The sequence below is a fragment of the Salvelinus alpinus genome, chromosome 39 (assembly GCF_045679555.1).
Source record: "Salvelinus alpinus chromosome 39, SLU_Salpinus.1, whole genome shotgun sequence".
NCBI lineage: Eukaryota > Metazoa > Chordata > Actinopteri > Salmoniformes > Salmonidae > Salvelinus > Salvelinus alpinus.
Window position 1 is genome coordinate 3,501,780 of NC_092124.1, and position 20,031 is coordinate 3,521,810.

Sequence of the window (20,031 nt, forward strand, 5' to 3'; positions counted from 1 at the left end):
TCGTCTGTTGACATGGAATGGACAAGACCAGCCCAGATAACATCCTTCATGCCCTCTGCGTCACCCTCGTTATCAAGAATCGCACCCCTGTAATAGTTATGCAGACTCTTACATTTTTTGTGCAGTGAGTTTCCCTTCACCTCTCCCCCCAAGGTGTTTCTCTGAACTAAGTTTACGAAGCGCTGTGCCCATCCTCTTGTGGGCATGATTGATGCATTCTAGTTTCCATATCTCAATGCCTGGGTAGGGATCTAATTTGACAACTGCCTTGTATGCAGTACTGTCACCATCGGAGAGCATCTCGGTGTAACGAACTGGCGACTGACTGATCTGGCCCACATGCGGTTAGCTGCTTCCTGCTCCATTTGCTTTGCTCGAACCGGAGACGTTTTGAGCACAGTCATCTGCATGGGAATCCTTCCATTCCCTGAACTCCTCCTCACTAATTCCACTTTTCCTTTTCGTCACACATGCATGGCAGTATGAAGACAACACCTCGTAGTCTATCACTAGACCTGTTACAATGTCTATGCACACACCTATCACGTAGTTGGAAGTGAATCCTCTCTTGTGCCATCGAAGGATACATTAATGTCTATGATGGCATCCTCATCCTCCTACAGCAAATCTGCTATGTCTGGGTCTATATCTGCATATACTCTACTAATTATCTTTGTGGCACTCTCCATTGACTGTAGCCCTCTCTGCAACTAAAGTGGGGGAAAGTACTTATTATGGTGTCTGTCGACATTAGTCATAACTGCATGACTAAATAGCAGCATGTTACCCAATGTAAGTATTAGCATATCGGCATGCATTTACTTTATGTAAAGCTAATTTCTCAGTAATCACAGTAGGCTACAGCCATAGGACACTGTAGGCCTATGTGACAGTCTCATTGTATAGTTATGTTTTCCTATCACTCTGTTTATTCACTTTGAATACATTTGCTGGGGCAAGGAAATCTATACACAGAAAGTCACCTGACAATAATGGGCTACTCTCCCCTTATATTTACCTGTCACTCTCCTGTCATGTCTCTGATATGAGCTGAGACACAAGGAAGGAATCCCTAGGCCGTTGCTTATTTTCTTAAGTGCTGCATAACCAAGTCCAAGTTCGTGGGCTAGAACAGCCATCCTCACATTTATGTCAAAAGCCACATCTCCCCTGAAGCACTCCTGCAGCCTGGAGGAAGTGTAAACACTCCTCCTAAATGCATCACGATCACCTTCACAGTCTGCACATTCTGTCATGACAGAATCCCTGTGGAACGCTTTCAACACCTTGTAGACACCATGCCCCGACGAATTGAGGGTGTTCTGAGGGCAAAGGGGAGGAAAAGACCGAGAAGAAGAACGTTGAAACAATGTTTCGCCTATGGGTCTGCAGAAGCTAGCAGGTCTAAAAATGGAAGTCAGCGATTGGTCTCCAGGGATACCAGCTAACTCCCAGAATCCTGTTCTGCTGTGATGAAAGGATCTGTGGCATGCTAACAGGAAGTTGAAATTACTTGTCAGTGAAAGGTCGCAGAGAGAGAGAGAGAGAGAGAGATCAAGACAAGGTGATGACAGCAGAGAAGGAGTGTAAAAAGGCAAGCGGCACAGAGAGCCGAGAGGTTGAGCTGTGGGCGTTGGGAGGGAAGAGACACAGATGGTAGAGGAAACAAAGAAGTGACATGGTAACAAGGGACTGCAGCAGTAGACAGGCCAGGAGGGCACCAGCCACTGTGAATAACACCTCTGACTTATATTAAGAGGGAGAGGGTGGGAAGAAGATGAGATTGCTGGTGTCACTATTATCAAGCTGTGCAGTGCGTGTGATTTAGTTAGCCAGCGTCCTAGGAAAGAGATGGTGTATCGTGAGGGTTAACTTCTTATGGCTGGGTGCAGTATTGAGTAGCTTGGATGAATAAGGTGCCCAGAGTAAACTGCCTGCTACTCAGGCCCAGAAGCTAAGATATGCATATTATTAGTAGATCTGGATAGAAAACACTCTGAAGTTTCTAAAACTGTTTGAATGACGTCTGTGAGTATAACAGAACTCATATGGCAGGCAACAACCTGAGAAAAAATCCAACCAGGAAGTGGGAAATCTGAGGTTTGTAGGTTTGCCTATCCAATATACAGTGTCTATGGGGTCATATTGCACTTCCTATGGCTTCCACTGGATGTCAACAGTCTTTAGAACCTTGTTTGATGCTTCTACTGTGAAGGAGGGGGGAATAAGAGCTGATTGAGTCAGGGGTCTGGCAGAGTGCCATGAGCTCACTCAGGCGCGCCCCCGTGAGAGTTAGCTGCGTTCCATTGCATTTCTACAGACAAAGGAATTCTCCGGTTGAAACATTATTGAAGATTTATGTTAAAAACATCCTAAAGATTGATTCTATACATCGTTTGACATGTTTCTACGAACTGTAATGGAATTTTTTGACTTTTCGTCTGGCCTGCGTATCATGAGTTTGGATTTTGGAACTAAACAGCGCGAACAAAAAGGAGGTATTTGGACATAAATTATGGACTTTATTGAACAAAACAAACCTTTTTTGTGGAACTGGGATTCCTGGGAGTGCATTCTGATGAAGATCATCAAAGGTAAGTGAATATTTATAATGCTATTTCTGACTTCTGTTGACTCCACAACATGGCGGGTACCTGTATGGCTTGTTTTGTGTCTGAGCGCCGTACTCAGATTATTGCATGGTGTGCTTTTTCCGTACATTTTTAAATCTGACACAGCGGTTGCATTAAGGAGAAGTTTATCTAAAGTTCCATGTGAAACACTTGTATCTTTTATCAATGTTTATTATGAGTATTTCTGTAAATTGATGTGGCTCTCTGCAAAATCACCGGATGTTTTGGAGGCAAAACATTACTGAACGTAACGAGCCAATGTAAACTAAGATTTTTGGATATAAATATGAACTTTATCGAACAAAACATACATGTATTGTCTAACATGAAGTCCTATGAGTGTCATCTGATGAAGATCATCAAAGGTTAGTGATTAATTTTATCTCTATTTCTGCTTTTTGTGACTCCTCTCTTTGGCTGGAAAAATGGCTGTGTTTTTCTGTGACTAGGTACTGACCTAACATAAACAGATGGTGTGCTTTCGTCGTGAAGCCTTTTTGAAATCGGACACTGTGGTGGAATTAACAACAAGTTTATCTTTAAAATGGTGTCAAGAGGCCTCCCGGGTGGCGCAGTGGTCTAGGGCACTGCATCGCAGTGCTAGCTGCGCCACCAGAGTCTCTGGGTTCGCGCCCAGGCTCTGTCGCAGCCGGGCCGCGACCGGGAGGTCCGTGGGGCGACGCATAATTGGGCTAGCGTCGTCTGGGTTAGGGAGGGTTTGGCCGGTAAGGATATCCTTGTCTCATCGCGCTCCAGCGACTCCTGTGGCGGGCCGGGCGCAGTGCACGCTAACCAAGGGAGCCAGGTGCACGGTGTTTCCTCTGACACATTGGTGCGGCTGGCTTCCGGGTTGGAAGCGCGCTGTGTTAAGAAGCAGTGCGGCTTGGTTGGGTTGTGCTTCGGAGGACGCGTGGCTTTCGACCTTCGTCTCTCCCGAGCCCGTACGGGAGTTGTAGCGATGAGACAAGATAGTAATTACTAGCGATTGGATACCACGAAAATTGGGGAGAAAAGGGGATAAAATTTTAAAAATAAAAATAAAAAAATGGTGTCAAATACGTTATGTATTTATGTAATATGTTTGAGGAATTTTAATTGTGAGATTTCTGTTGTTTGAATTCGGCGCCCTGCACTTCCACTGGCTGTTGTCAAGTCGATCCCGTTAACAGGATCTCAGCCGTAAGAAGTTAAGGATGTTTTGCATTTTTGCTTTGTTTTGAGTGAGATTATACATGATTGCTTTAGCGTTCCTGCCTTGACTGCAAGTCTGCATTGACTGGCCAAGCAGAGACAATAATGTCGTGTTTTGAATAATCTTTCTGTTGTATGAGTCTAAAATAGAACCCTATTCCCTACGACACAGTGTGCTAGTGTTGACAGGAGCACTCAAACACCCCCCTTTCAGACAAACAGATCCACGGACAAACTGATTGACCTCTCTGAGCTAATAACACAAATGAGCCGTTCCATCAGTATCATCTCACCGGGTGAATGCAGAGAAGCTGACCTTCAATTAGACCCAGACGGACTCCGAGGGAGACGACCCATCATGTGCCCATCACCAAGTGGCTTTTAAAAACGACATCCAGTGGCTTTTAAACAACAATCCATACTGCTGGCCCACAATAGATACCTAATCACCCAAATCAGAGGTATTTCTGAAATAATCGGAGGCGCTGAAATCAGTGCTGAATTGCGTCCCATTATCGGTAAGCTGTACAGTTGGAACGAGATGCGTCACGTCATCGTCCTGATCTTAGTATTGTTCAGATCGTTCAAGGGTTTTATTCTGAAGATGTGAACGAGAAAGTTTACGAGTGAGAGGAATTAAATGTATCCATTTTATAGAGGCATGTAATTACAAACATATTGGCGAACGTTATGACAAGGACAATAACTAACATGCCCCTGTGTTTTACTGTGTTCCCGTTGGCTACACAGATTCCCATATCTCCTTACTGTATAAGGGCTTCTGCTAGGATAGTAAAGTTCCAGCAACTTTCCCAAAATTCCCAGGTTTTCAAGAAATCCCAGTTAAACCGATTCCACAAATCAGGAGGGAATAAGCAGGAAATACAGAATCCTCCAACCAGGATTTCTGGAAAGGTTACCAGAGGTTAGCTACCCTAGCTTTTGCCTTACCTCTAACACTGGTTTACTGAAACCCCCAATGTCAGCTAGGCTTTTGCATGAGCATGTCAGTGTTAGCCCTGAGTAAGCTACTGGCTCTCCCAAGACAGACAAATCACACAGCCAAGGGCTACCCACATGACAGCAGAGGGCCAATCACATAGCCAGCCAACTGAACAGAATGTCAACAAAGTCCCACTCTATTCAAGTGGACTGGACTGTGTCACACAACGGTCTACCTTTCCTTCATGACAGTTGATAGGGGTTGATAGGTGAAAGCCACGGTGGGAAGTGGAAACCTGCCCACTCCTTTCATGTATACGTGGTTATGAAGGACAGGAGATAAGGAGACCGTTTAAGAAGATTGGGGCACAGATACTGTGTGAAGGAAGAGAGACGGGAAAAAGGTGGGAATTTTTAGAGTAGACGCACTGGATGCAGCTGTTGAGGACTGAGGAGACACTACGATTATTGTCCTAGCCTCACAGTACAGCAGCAGTCGCGTAATCGACCATAAGTGAAATTAAAAATATCATAATTGTCACGAGTGTCTTAAAGTAGTTTTAGGAGCGGAGTACTCAACTTTAATTTTCAAGTAGACATAGTTTACCCAATTGGCACCACAAGGAGGCCTGACAATAAACAACAGTAACACAGTGAGCGTATTGTGTCGGGTCACATTCTCTGAGGTAACCCGGTGCGACTGTCACGGTTCTGGATAAGCCACCCAGTGAGAAGCTACAGCAGGGCTACGTCCCGATTCTTCACCCTTTTCCAGAAGTGTGCACTTGCACACGTCTCGTCGTGGATTTAAAAGGATTGGTGTACGCATTTGCTGGAGGGAGTTTCCACTTATTGTCAAATGCAGGCGAGAAAGTGTGAAAGTGCAGGAGAAGGGTGGAGAATTGGGGCTGAGAGCTGGGATGGCTGTGGCTGCATAGCACTGCACAGCATAAGGACACTGGGTCTCTGAGGAAACTCGCTCAGAGTCGGTTGTCCCCCTGCCTCCACTGTCTTCTATTGATTCACGGGGCTCGTCAGAGGCAATTATCCACCATTACACAGACCACCATCATCATCATCATCATCACATGCTCCGTGCCTCGGCTGGGTATGTCACTGAGAAAACACTCGCAGCCTTGGAACCACCCCATCCCCATCCAAGAGCCCCCTCCATAACCTGCATGTGCTACAATTTAATAGATCTACTTACGTGACAGATTCACGCTGCCATTTTACAGTATGCTTGCATATGGAGTAAATTGTGCGTATATCGTAAATGTAGGTACATCTGTTTATTTGCTTTGTGAAGTGACATGGGATGGACATTAAGATAACCTCAGTTTCCTTAACACTTTGCAGACCAGGATAGTAGGACATGAACAACACTAACCTGAGCGATGGGTAAAATCTTGTCTTTTTAAATATTGCATGGCAGATTTGGACCCTTGACTAGAAGAACGTCAACCGGGCTAGTAGGATTTGCGGTCCACTAGTCTGGCTGGCCAGTGTACAAAATCCTTACATTTCATCCCAAACTTGCCAACATGAATCCCAAATCAATTTCAACGTCATAATTTCCCCCCGCATTAATTTCTGTACCTGCCAGTTACTTCCATAATAAAACAAAAATAACTCTATGTTCTTTACACAAATAGGCAGATTCTCAATCTCCATTCTATTGTTGAACCTAACATACCTGCAAGGTTTCTGTAACTGCAAGATGCTTCCATAATGAAAAACGACATTTCAAAAATTGTCTTAAATGTATAGTCGCGACCAAAGTAAGTTTTATTATTTGAGATAATGTAGGCACGAGATAAGCCTTGTGACCCTGGATCTGTCTGTGTGTGTGTGACAAGTTATTCTGAAAGGCACACAATCGAAATTCTAGCTACTTTCTCATGTGTATTACACAATTTTCTTCATAACGCATGTGTACATTACACAATTTTCTTACAAATTCCAATTTGTTGTCGCTAATGTTAGCTAGGTAAGTTAGGTGGCTAACATTAGCTAGGCTAGGGGTTAAGGTCAGGATTAGGGGTTAAGGTTAGCTAACATGCTAGCTAAGTAGTATGTAGCTGCTAATTAGCTCAAATTGTCCATGATGTGATTCGAAGACGCAACGTTTGAGTTGGTAGACCGTGTTATTTGCACTAGAGGTCGACCAATTTGTCGGCATGGCTGATTAATTTGGGCCAATTTCAAGTTTTCAAAACAATCGGTAATCTGCCTTTTTGGACGACGATTATGGCTGATTACATTGCAATCCATGAGAAGACTGCGTGGCAGGCTGACCACCTGTTACCTGAGTGCAGCATCAAAAGGACCTTGTGGCTGCAAGGAGCCAAGGTAAGTTGCTAGCTAGCATTAAACTTATCTTATAAAAAAAACAATCAATCTTCACATAATCACTAGTTAACTACACATGGTTGATGATATTACTAGTTTAACTAGCTTGTCCTGCGTTGCATATAATCAATGCGGTGCCTGTTAATTGATCATCGAATCAGAGCCTACTTCAACTTCGCCAAACGGGCACATTCGCGAAAAAAGCACAATCGTTGCACAAATGTACCTAACCATAAACATCAATGCCTTTCTTAAATTCAATACACAAGTATATTATTTTAAACCTGCACATTAAGTTAAAAGAAATTCATGTTAGCAGGCAATGTTAACTAGGGAAATTGTGTCACTTTTCAGGGTATATGCAGCAGTTTGGGCCACCTGGCTCGTTGCGAACTGTGTGAAGACCATTTCTTCCTAACAAAGACCGTAATTAATTTACCAGAATTTTACATAATTATGACATAACATTAAAGGTTGTGCAATGTAACAGCAATATTTAGACTTAGGGTTGCCACCCGTTCGATAAAATACAGAACGGTTCCATATTTCACTGAAAGAATAAACGTTTTGTTTTCAAAATGATAGTTTCCAGATTTGACCATATTAATGACCTAAGGCTCGTATTTCTGTGTGTTATAATTACGTCTATGATTTGATATTTGACAGAGCAGTCTGACTGAGCGGTGGTAGAGAGCAGCAGACTCGTAAGCATTCATTCAAACAACACTTTACTGCGTTTGCCAGCAGCTCGTAGTAATGCTTGAAGCACAGCGCTGTTTATGACTTCAAGACTATCAACTCCCGAGTTTAGGCTGGCAATACTAAAGTGCCTATAAGAACATCCAAAAGTCAAAGGTATATGAAATACAAAATGGTAGAGAGAGAAATAGTCGACGCGTCATAATTCCTACAACCTAAAACTTCTTAACTGGGAATATTGAAGACTCATGTTAAAAGGAACCACCAGCTTTCATATGTTCTCATGTTCTGAGCAAGGAACTTAAACATTAGCTTTTTTACATGGCACGTATTGCACTTTTACTTTCTTCTCCAACACTGTGTTTTTGCATTATTTAAACCAAGTTGAACATGTTTCATTAGTTGAGACTAAATTGATTTTATTTATGTATTATATTAAGATAAAATAAAAGTGTTAATTGTTCATTCAGTATTGTTGTAAAAGAAAAAAAAAGAAAAAAAATTGGGCCGATTAATCAGTATCGGCTTTTTTTAGTCCTCAAAGAAAATCGGTATCGCCGTTGAAAAATCATAATCAGTCGACCTCTAATTCGCAAACCCAACCTCCCAAACCAACCGCCCTCCTATCGTTTCTGTCATCAGTAACCTTAACAGTAATCTTAAATACGTGATTGTTCCTGTGTTGCTCAGTTGGTAGAGCACGTCACTTGCAATGCCAGGGTTGTAGGTTCGATTCCCACAGGGGACCAGTATGAAAGAAAGTATGCAAATGTATGCACTCACTACTGTAAGTTGTTCTGGATAAGAGCGTCTGCTAAATGACTGAAATGTAAATCATTGAGATGGACTGTATACAAAATAGTGTATATTCCAATAATTTGTGCGCCTTTCACGAATTTCCAACAGGTCATTTGTGTCGATTTCACAAAAATCTGTGATAGTGGGTTGTGTGTGCTTGCTTTAAATCTCTGGCATCACGGCCGTTATTATGTTATCTAACCCAAGGACTCTGCCTTATTGTCGAGTTGTCAGTGCCTTGCCAAAGCCCAGATTGAATGGACGCTAAACCATTTCACATTCTTTTCCCTATAGCCTCCCTATATACACTTGTGCACATAAAGCCTTGTGTGTTTACAAAGAGAATGAGGCTTAGACTTTTCATTTTATAGAGGGCAGATCTTCTATAGAGGGAAACTGTGCAGAAAATGGCCTCAGGAGCAGAGCAAGAAATCAGACTGTCTCTCAGGTTCTGACCCAAATGGCACCATATTCCCTATATAGTGCAGTGGTCAAAAGAAATCAAATCAAATTGTATTTGTCACATGCGCCGAATACAATAGGTTATTAATACAACCTTACTGCATTTCCATTCTGCTGTGAGATTTCTAAACACTATATGAGGTCTTTGATTTTTGGGGTGGCAAAGCAACGTGCATTGATGTGTGTCCACAATCCATACAGCTAACCTATGTTAGGGGAGACAGAGGGACACCAATTAGTACTGTGCAAATATCCATCAAGGATACATGTAATATTTCAATTGATTCAGACCCTGGAGTGCCAGATGGGTGGGGTTTGCACTTTAGGGACTATTTCATTGGTTCCATTGCGCCAGGCAAGCTCAGTCAAGAACTGCTTGAAAGTATTATGTACAGGTCTGAATATGTACAGTGCATCTTCAAGATGATTGACTCTGCACAGCTGTCACCAAGTACTGTATGCGTGGCGAGACTCCCAAATCCTGGCCGGAGAATTTCAGCTGCCCCATTGGGATTCCTCTCCGCCTCCCAGTAATTCGCCACTACAGATCTCACACTCACTCACTCAAACTAGACCACTCACTAGTGGGAAAATAGAGTTACTTTGATTAAGGAGGGAACTGGTAGATTGGTGAAGGGGCAGCTCTTGGCAGGGGATGAAGTGAAAAAGCAAGTGTAGGAAAAGCAGGCAAAGAAAGGCTGGGAGGTTGACCGTGTCCCAAATGGCACCCATTTCCCTATAAAGTGCACTACCTTTGACCTGAGCACTATGAGCACCACATAGGGAATAGGGTGCAATTTGGGACGCAGCTGGCGTAAGCATTTCACTGTAAGGTCTACTACACCTGTTGTATTCGGCACATGTGATAAATAAAATTTGATGATATTCCCCTTCTGACTGGGGATGGCCTTTATTCACACAAAGGCAAAGGTCCGATTGATCCGATTCACTATTATTGGAAAAAGAGTGAAAACAAAATGAAATATATACGTGTCATGCTGATGGCAGAGTCAGGATTTGGCGTAAGTCCATGGCCCCATCCTGATACCAATTGAGCAACGGTCTCATCCCCCGAAGAATTCAGGATGTCCTGGATACAAAGGGTGTCCGATCTGGTACTTGATGGGTGTACCTTATAAACTGGCCACCGAGTGTATACATGGTGCTGTATCGAATCTCCGTTCAAGATTGATGGGGAGATCAGAGGCAGTCGACAACTGAGGTCTCTAATGTAAACAGAAACAAGCTCTCGTTACAGTTCCATAGCGGCAGTCATAGATGGTGTAGTGGCGCTATGGGACAGGAGGAGTACAGTCAATGTTGTTTTGCCAGAGGTGATGCGATGCTGTATGTCTACTTGAGGAAAATGACTATGGAATTGGGACGCTCCGCTGTCACTGTAGAGAATAGTTGACACCTACACAAGAAGAAATGACTATGGGAAGATCCGCTGTCACAGACACACACAGTTGGGAATACTTGACACAACTGTCTGCGCGACAGACAGTGAAACATTCTGCATGAGAATGAAATTTCACTGAATATGCAGCATTCCTCTGAGGTAACTAGTTGTTAAAGGAGTGCAGTAGTTGACAGAGATAGTGCTCATCGGTCACCATTGTCAAGGAGATTTTCTTGAATCGTTTTGGGAATGTCTTCCACCTGGGTCACCGTGTAAAAAATGAACAAAAATGTCCCATGAATTTCTACTCGAAACTCAATACAAAGAAGAAATAGGTCTAGGCTTGAGGAAAAATTGTCTGCAAAAGAAACTAAATGAAAAGCCTCTGGGTCAATTGGGAGGTTAAAAAAAATCTTATCAGAGCTTAATATTTTTATACTGAACAAAAATATAAAACGCAACATGTTGGTCCCATGTTTCATGAGCTGAAATAAAAGATCCCAGAAATGTTCCATACATACAAAAAGCTTGTCTCTCAAATTGTGCACAAATGTGTTTACATCCCTGTTAGTGAGCATTACTCCTTTGCCAAGATAATCCATCCACCTGACAGGTGTGGCATGTCAAGAAGCATGATCATTACACAAGGTGCACCTTGTGCTGGGGACAATAGAATGCCACTAAAATGTGCAGTTATCACACAATGCCAGAGATGTCTAAAGTTGAGGTAGCATGCAATTGGCATGCTGACTGCAGCAATGTCCACCAGAACTGTTGCCAGAGAATTGAATGTACATTTCTCTACCAGAAGCCACATCGTTTTAGAGAATTTGGCTGTACATCCAACCGACCTCACAACCGCAGACCGCGTGTAACCACGCCAACCCAAGACCTCCACATCTGGCTTCTTCACCTGTGGGATCGTCTGAGACCAGCCACCCGGACAGCTGATGAAACTGTGGGTTTGCACAACTAAAGAATTTCTGCACAAACTGTTACAAACCATCTCAGAGAAGGTCATGTGAGTGCTCGTCGTCCTCACCAGTGTCTTGATCTGACTGCAGTTTAGCGTTGTAACCAACTTCAGTGGGAAAATGCTCACCTTCGATGGACCACTGGCATGCTGGAGAAGTGTGCTCTTCTCAGATGAATCCAGGTTTCAATTGTACCGAACACATGGCAGACAGTGTGTATGGCGTCGTGTGGGAGAGCGGTTTGCTGATGTCAATGTTGTGAACAGAGTGCCCCATGGTGGCGGTGGGATTATGGTATGGGCAGGCCTAAGCTACAGACAAACAATTACATTTTATTGATGGCAATTTGAATGCACAGAGATACCTTGATGAGATCCTGAGGCCCATTGTCGTGCCATTCATCTGCCGCCATCACCTCATGTTTCAGCATGATAATGCACAGCCACGTCGCAAGGATATGTACACAATTCCTGGAAGCTGAAAATGTCCCAGTTCTTCCATGGCCAGCAAACTCACCAGACATGTCACCCATTGAGCATGTTTGGGATGCTCTGGATCGATGTATACGACACCGTGTTCCAGTTCCCGCCAATATCCAACAACTTCGCACATCCATTGAAGAGGAGCGGGAAAACATTCCACAGGCCACAATCAACAGCCTGATCAACTCTATGCGAAGGAGATGTGTTGCCTGCATGAGGCCAACTATTATTATTTGACCCTGCTGGTCATCTATGAATGTTTGAACATCTTGGCCATGTAACTGTTATAATCTAAACCCAGCACAGCCAGAAGACTGGCCACCCCTCAGAGCCTTGTTCCTCTCTAGGTTTCTTCCTGGGTTCCTGACTTTCTAGGGAGTTTTTCCTAGCCACCGTGCTTCTACATCTGCATTGCTTACTGTTTGGGGTTTTAGGCTGGGTTTCTGTATAGCACTTTGTGACATCGGCTGATGTAAAAAGGGCTTTATAAAATACATTTGATTGATGCTGACCAGTTTTCTGATCCACGCACCTCTTTTTTTTTTTAAAGGTATCTGTGACCAACAGATGCATAACTGTATTCCCAGTCATGTGAAATCCATAGATTAGGGCCTAATGAATGTATTTTAATTGACTGATTTCCTTATATCAGTGGTCACCAACCTTTTGAGTCAAGATCACTCTTGACTCAAGCAGAGATCTAACGCTCAGAATTTATTTTTTAAACATGACTTTTAACATTAACCTAATAAAAACAGTTACGTAGGAATGATGTTCGGGCAGTAGGCCTAATACATTATCACAGAATATTGGCTTTATGCATGGCCTGCCAATATTTTTATTCTCAGACCATATCATCTTTCAAAACTCAAGCGTTGATAACAAAATAGATCAGTTGGAGTAGCACTTGTGAGGCACTGCGGACCATAACTTGAAATAATGTCCTTTTTTATTTCACTGGACTGATGGTACCTGCATCTAATGGTCCTCGTTCAAGACAACCGGGAACTCAGAAAAAAATTGAAATAGTCAAAATAATTTAGTCCGTGATCTTCAGGTCGGTAGGTCAGAGCTCTAGAAAGATGCCAGAGTTTCCGACTCGGAATTCCGAGTTGGATGACCATTCAAAATTATTTTTTCCCCAGTCGGATCTTGTTTTTTTCCCCCAGAGTTCCCAGTTGTCTTGAACACGGCATTAGTCTCAGTGGAGGGCGGGAGAGACTGACCAGAGAGGGGACAGTCTTCCACCTGATCTGCCTCAGTCATGCACAAATTCATGTTGTTCCTATGACCAGAGAAAGTGAAATATTCCTCTATATTAAAGTAGGCACGACGGGCTGCTAATAATAATACAAATGTAGGGTTATCGATACACTTGGCTACTAAAAACAATCGTAAAAACAGCAGCTCTTTGCTGTATTCTGACTGTCTCTCTGTGGCCATGGTTTTAAAAGCTTTTAAATCTTACTTGGGTCAGTATCAAACTCTGCTATGGCCGGTGTCGTGGAAGCTCTGTAGGCACTGAGCCTACAGAAATGTTTGGCGATCAACTAGGAATGCCTTGAAGATCGACCAGTTGGCGGACAATGCCTTATATGAACTGTAACTCAGTCAAATCTTTGAAATTGTTGCATGTTAGATTTTTTGTTCAGTGGAAATATGTTACTGCGACCCGTTATGTGATTGTGACCTACATTATCCTCATATTGGCTAAATTAATTGCAGTGGTAATTGACTGGGAAGTGAAATCACCTGTGATAGTAAGACTGAATGACCAGCTTATTATAGTACAGGCAGAGAGATTTCTGTGATGGGCTGACTGTCTTTACCTTTAAAATGAGAGGAAACAATATCTTTCTTCTCGAAGCAATGTACATGCAAACGTATTTCAATTGACTAAACGTGTGTGTGTGCAGTTTCTTCTGAAAAGAAAATGCAGTGTGTGGGTGGGGGGGGGGGGGGGGTCTGTGCATGCAAGAGTGCGCTTGTGTATTTGATGGTTTGTTTGCGTGCATGCAATTTTATCTTGTATTTAGGCCTAAAAGTAAATAATATGTGCAATCTTACTTGTTTCCCCTAATAATCGGTCTGCTAATACAGGACTAGTAAAGCCCCAGTGCACTACTTTTGAACAAAAATTTTTTTTTAAATGAATGAAAATCGAGGAAGTATTGTAAAGTACACTCACTAAAGCATAGCAGTGGGAAGTAGGGGTGCTGAGGGTACAAGGGGTGCTACAGCACCGTCAACACCTGGACCTCCCGCGGCGGCTATGCTTTAGAGTGTACTTTACTGTATATATACTTGGGATATCACTTTTGAACAGAAACAGTTCCAAAATGACTGGAGGACACCTTTAAAGCTTGACTTCAGTCACATCTGATGGATGCCCAACAGAGCAGCAAGGGCACAGCAACAGCGAGGCAGTATTTCCCACAGTAGTCAGCCAGTCACACACAAACTGTAAATGAGTATTTCCCACTGGTCACACACAGCACAATTTCCCACACTAGAGTAGCCTGTCTGTCACTTTAGGCAAAGTGCTGCTTTGGCTTCAAGAGCTGTGGGGGCAGATCTGGGAAGTTTTCTAAGTGGCCAAGCAGGAGCAGTGCATAATGACAAGTCATGATTTCCTTTGAGACCTTCCCCTTGAGCTCAAGTGTATTTAGTGGGACAGCTGGCAGTCCTATGAGGCTCATAGCTGAGTAGTGGGCTCTTTCAAATATAAATACATATTTAAAGTGAATGATGATATGGTGTATTATCAGATAGTCCCTAATCATATTGCTTTGATGTTTGGACATTATGCCCAAATAAATGTCATTTCTCTGAAGAAAAACACATGGATATAGAATGAGAAAGTGTTTCTTGACTGTTAAAAGCTTCCAATAAAGGTCTTATTATATGCAAAAAATAGGCTACATTACACGTTATCAGCTGAAAAATGATTGCACCGAATAGATTATATCATGTTTTGACGGGCATGGGCCAGATCTTCACTAACCGTCACGTAGCCTATGAGTAGCAAATTAGGCCGGTGTCATGACGTTATGGATTCCGAATGATTCGATTGACAACTGATTGATTAAGTGACAATTACACACGTGCAATGAATGGCTATACATATTGATTGCAACAATCGCACTGACTGAACGTTATCAGTCTTCGATTGGGTGTGAAGACCCAAAGACAAGTGGCATAAGGTAGCCTACCGCAGCAGGAACATGCGGCTTGACTGTAACCTATCATTCATCGATTTGAATAAGCGGAGAAAAACATCACGTTTTATTAAATAACATAGACAAATATCAATGCAGTCGTGTCGATACGGATGACAACGTGCAGAAGGTGGCGTGTCCGGCGCGGGTAGTAGCGTAGCACTAGCAGCATGCCCTGATTTTCCTGCCTACCATTTTCGACAGTGCACAGACCATCACTGGTGTCCTGCCTGCTTGCTCTAATTATGAGTTATTTTCAGCCATTCCCTCGTACGTGGTGTCAACGGCATTGTTCGACTGATACATACACACAAACACTAAGCACTGTCATCCCCCCCCAAAACATTATGTAGGGTAAAAAGCGCTTCTCACCTCGCAATTTTCTCCCCATTTCTCGCTCGAGCCAAGGAACCCATCCAGCATTCGTTGACGTCACACGCCCCACTCTGCAGCAGAAATACAGTAGGCTTGCTCTAGAGCGGGAGGGCGCACAGGGAGAGCGAAGGAGGGAAAATAAGGCTGTTCGAGCTCCAATAAAGATTTCTGCCGGCCGAAATCTAGAAGATGAAAGGCATCTCTCTACCTGTGTGATTCCCAAGGAGCTTTCATTCCTGTGAACACAGGACAGAAAAACACTGGATCGTTCCCTGGAGAACTAGGCCTTCAGATGAATGCATGCGTACAGAGAAATACTCTACAAACAAATACTTTTTTAAGCATGCCCAAGTAGGGCTAGTTACTGCAACTGCATGTACCAGTGATAACGACCACCTGTCATGTCCTCTATAATGGGCTCCACACTTTATTCCAACCAATCAATCAGTAATAAATGTATCAATCAATGAGATTCTCTTTTCAATAAAAAAAGAGTGCCCGTATAAACGGGTAGGCAACATCCCAGGCCAATCCACTATAAAAAAAATCAGCAGCAAGAAGACTAGGAGTCCTTGTATGGAGGTGAGGTGTGTGCGCAGAGGCGTCATGCTCATAGGGGACACAGGGCCACGTGCCCCCTCAGATGTCCTGGTAACAAAAAAATAGAATAATGATTATGGCTCTAGATTGCAGGAAAAGGTGTTTTCACCTTTGCAAAATTCTCAAACTTTTCGACCGGGTGCCTAGTGTTTGTGTGCGCGTGTGTCGTGTGTGTGTGTTGTGCATGCGTGTGAATCTGCCTGTCTGTCACTGTGTGCAAGTGGCCCATTAGCAAATTGGTACATGGTTAGGGAGGGTGACAGACAGGAATCTGTAAAAGAAAAGGGCAATGGAGAAGTTCATCTATTTCAATATAGCCTACACATTTTTTTTTTGTTATCTACAAGCCCAATCCAATTGTCTATCAAGATAGAGGAAATTCTCAAGGATTAATCCTCTGCTACCCTTCTTGTCATTTCTCATCATTACTATCATTTTCCTTTAGATATCGAAAAAAGCTCTAATGCTGGGTGGCATTCATTAGTGTACATTAGTGTAATGTAAACAAGCGTTAGTCAGGTAGTCCCTTCCTGTTTCAGTCTGTTTTATTCCATGTGGTGCATAGTGAATGCAAACGTGGTGTTCATTGTTCCCAATACAGGTACAGCCAGGACACAGTGTGCAATACAATGCATGGATGATACTGCAGGTCCTGCCTGTCAGTGTGCAGTCTGATGTTTTGATGAGGGGGGCTAAAGTACCACCTTGTGGCCAAATGAGAAGACTGCACGCCATCGTTCTCCAAATTAAAGGGCAACACCACCACTTTTCAACCTCATTTTCATTATATCCAGCACAATACCAGTGTCAAAATGTGAAAACGGCGCATTTCTGTAATAAAAAAAAAAAAAGTTAAAAAGTTCTACCTGATGACATCTTCAAAAGTTAACATTTCAAAAATGGATTCTCAAATACTGAGATTTGCTGTGACTTTGTGAGCAAGAAAAGATAGAATCTGGATGCAGGGTTTGAAAATCACTGTTTTTGAAAAACTTTTAATCCTACCTTGTGATGTCACAGAGAAGCATTTTTTTTGTACCGTTCTTTATAACAACAGATCGTAGAAAGACTGTTTCCACATAAGAGACACTGGTTTGGTGCTGGAGATTTTGAATATGAGGTTGACAGTCAAAAACACTGCCTGGAGCCCTTCAGAGATCGGTCCTATTCAGGAATGAAATGGAAGCAAATGGGCTGAAACGTTGCAAAACATTTTGCCATGCTGTACACCAATATATATTATCTTGTGCACTCAAAAATACGTAAATTACTTTTAGGGGATTTTAATGGTATATTGTTTGTTCCGATACAAATCAAACACTATATTTCTCAAGGATGTCCTATGCACTATGTATGGAATAGGGTGACATTTGGTATGCAGCCAAGAAGAGAATCCTGGTGGTGTACAAGTGGCAGTTAGCCAGAAGATTCTGACCGTACCGTTACGCTTGTTTATACTGAGCTGCACTGTGGTCGGGAACGCCATCATGGTTAGATTAAGAAACTGTGGAGCGAGATCAAAGCAGGGATGGGATATGCCACTGTAATCCAAATTGTACCTTTATCCAAACTGATACATCGAGAAGATTGAAATACTGATCGTTTTTCCAGAAAACTGTCCTTTTTTGTCCTCATGCTAGCTACCAGTAGCCACCGCAGCCATTTTGGAATAGCAGTGTCAGCCAATCGGCTCTTTTGTTGTTCAATGCAACATGCCATTCCATAACACATCCTTGTCGGTGTTAGAATAAAACCTTAATTGCTTGGATTAAATTAAGATGATACTGTACCAAAGTTCCAAGACGATGATGTCAAAGTACTGTGACAGATTTAGATCAGACACTTCTTCCATCCGTTCCTTTCATTCCGTTTTTTCATTAGAAGTGACGGCCCCATTGGCTGCTGTGTAATAGTAGGGCTGTGAACCTTTATTGTCTCTTGATTGGCTGATTGAGGCATGCTGTGCTTTGGTCTGCTTTCATCATTGAGCAAACACCCTCCGCTGGTGTAGATATTATTAATATCCGTTTGCATAGCAACCATAATAATAAATAATATATGCCATAACACATGCTTGACATTTCAATACAATAAAGTCGTTTTCTTTCTCTTCCCAAGAGTGTATTTTAATGCTGGTTGGCCGTGAGGATGGAGGAATAAGAAAAGAAAAGAATGGAGGAAGGAAGGAAAAATGTCAACAATGAGATTGAGTCAACCTCTCGTCTAGCCTTTTCTTTGTACCTCGGCAAGGAAATGCATGTAATTCAAAATACCCTGAATGACAGAGGACGTTGAATGATGCCAGTGCATGTCACAGACAATACACACAGATCCGGAAAAGGGCACAGAACATTTCAGAGACAGTGTCTACGCCCCAAATGGCACCCTATTCCCTACATAGCGTACTACTTTTGGTCCAGAGCCCATGAGGAATAGGAAAGGGTATCATCTGAGACGGAACTAGTATTCAGCATACTATTATTGCTCCCAAATGCAGTGATTATATCAGCGAATAATCTCTTTTCGATCATATTGGGCTGTGTGACTGTGTCAATACCAACATGAAGACAATAGACTTGTGTAAGAAAAATACACACAGTTCCTTGCGAAGGTATTGACCCCCCCTTGGCATTTTACCTATTTTGTTGCCTTACAACCTGGAATTAAAATAGATTTTTTGGGGGTTTGTATCATTTGATTTACACAACATGCCTACCACTTTGAAGATGCTAAATATTTTTTATTGTGAAACAAACACGAAATTGTAAGGGCTGTTGTCCTCCTCTTCCTCAGATGAGGAGAGGAGAGAAGGATCAGTGGACCAATACGCAGCATTAGGGAAATATGCCATCTCTTTATTTGACACGACGGCACACGAAAACAAAACACTTACAAAATTACAAAACAAGAAAACGACGTAGACGAAAACCTGAACATGAACTTACATAACTAAAACGTAAAACTCACGGACAGGAACAGACTACATCAAAACGAACGAACAACCAAACAGTCCCGTATGGTACATACATCGACGACACAGGAGACAATCACCCACAAACAAACAGTGAGAACGCCCTACCTAAATATGACTCTTAATTAGAGGAAAACGCAAACCACCTGCCTCTAATTAAGAGCCATACCAGGCAACCCAAAACCAACATAGAAACAGATAACATAGACACATAACACATAACATAACACATACAAAAACAACATAAAACAGGTCAGGACCGTTACAGAACCCCCCCCTCAAGGTGCGAACGCCGGGCGCACCAGCACAAAGTCAAGGGGAGGGTCTGGGTGGGCAGTTGACCACGGTGGTGGCTCCGGCTCTGGACGCTGTCCCCACACCACCATAGTCACTCCCCGCTTCTGTCTTCCCCTCCCAATGACCACCCTAAAACTAACATCCCCGAAATGAACGGCCAGCACCGGGAGAAGGGGCAGCACCGGGACAAGGGGCAGCACCGGGACAAGGGGCAGCACCGGGACAAGGGGCAGCACCGGGACAAGGGGCAGCACCGGGACAAGGGGCAGCACCGGGACAAGGGGCAGCACCGGGACAAGGGGCAGCACCGGGACAAGGGGCAGCACCGGGACAAGGGGCAGCACCGGGACAAGGGGCAGCACCGGGATAAGGGGCAGCACCGGGATAAGGGGCAGCACCGGGATAAGGGGCAGCACCGGGATAAGGGGCAGCACCGGGACAAGGGGCAGCACCGGGACAAGGGGCAGGTCCCGGCTGAGGGACTCTGGCAGATCCCGGCTGAGGGACTCTGGCAGATCCCGGCTGAGGGACTCTGGCAGGTCCCGGCTGAGGGACTCTGGCAGGTCCCGGCTGAGGGACTCTGGCAGGTCCCGGCTGAGGGACTCTGGCAGGTCCCGGCTGAGGGACTCTGGCAG

At 43.5% G+C, this 20,031-nt stretch overlaps 1 protein-coding gene across 1 annotated transcript in view; it reads right to left on the reverse strand.

Annotated features, from left to right (window-relative positions):
• LOC139566635 (F-box only protein 41-like) overlaps positions 1–16,053 on the reverse strand; it is a 101,757-nt gene extending 85,704 nt beyond the window's left edge. Inside the window, exon 1 of the mRNA XM_071387872.1 lies at positions 15,526–16,053. The gene's annotated coding sequence lies outside the window, so the exon portion shown is untranslated. The remainder of the gene's footprint in view (positions 1–15,525) is intronic.
• Between the last annotated feature and the right edge of the window lie 3,978 nt (positions 16,054–20,031).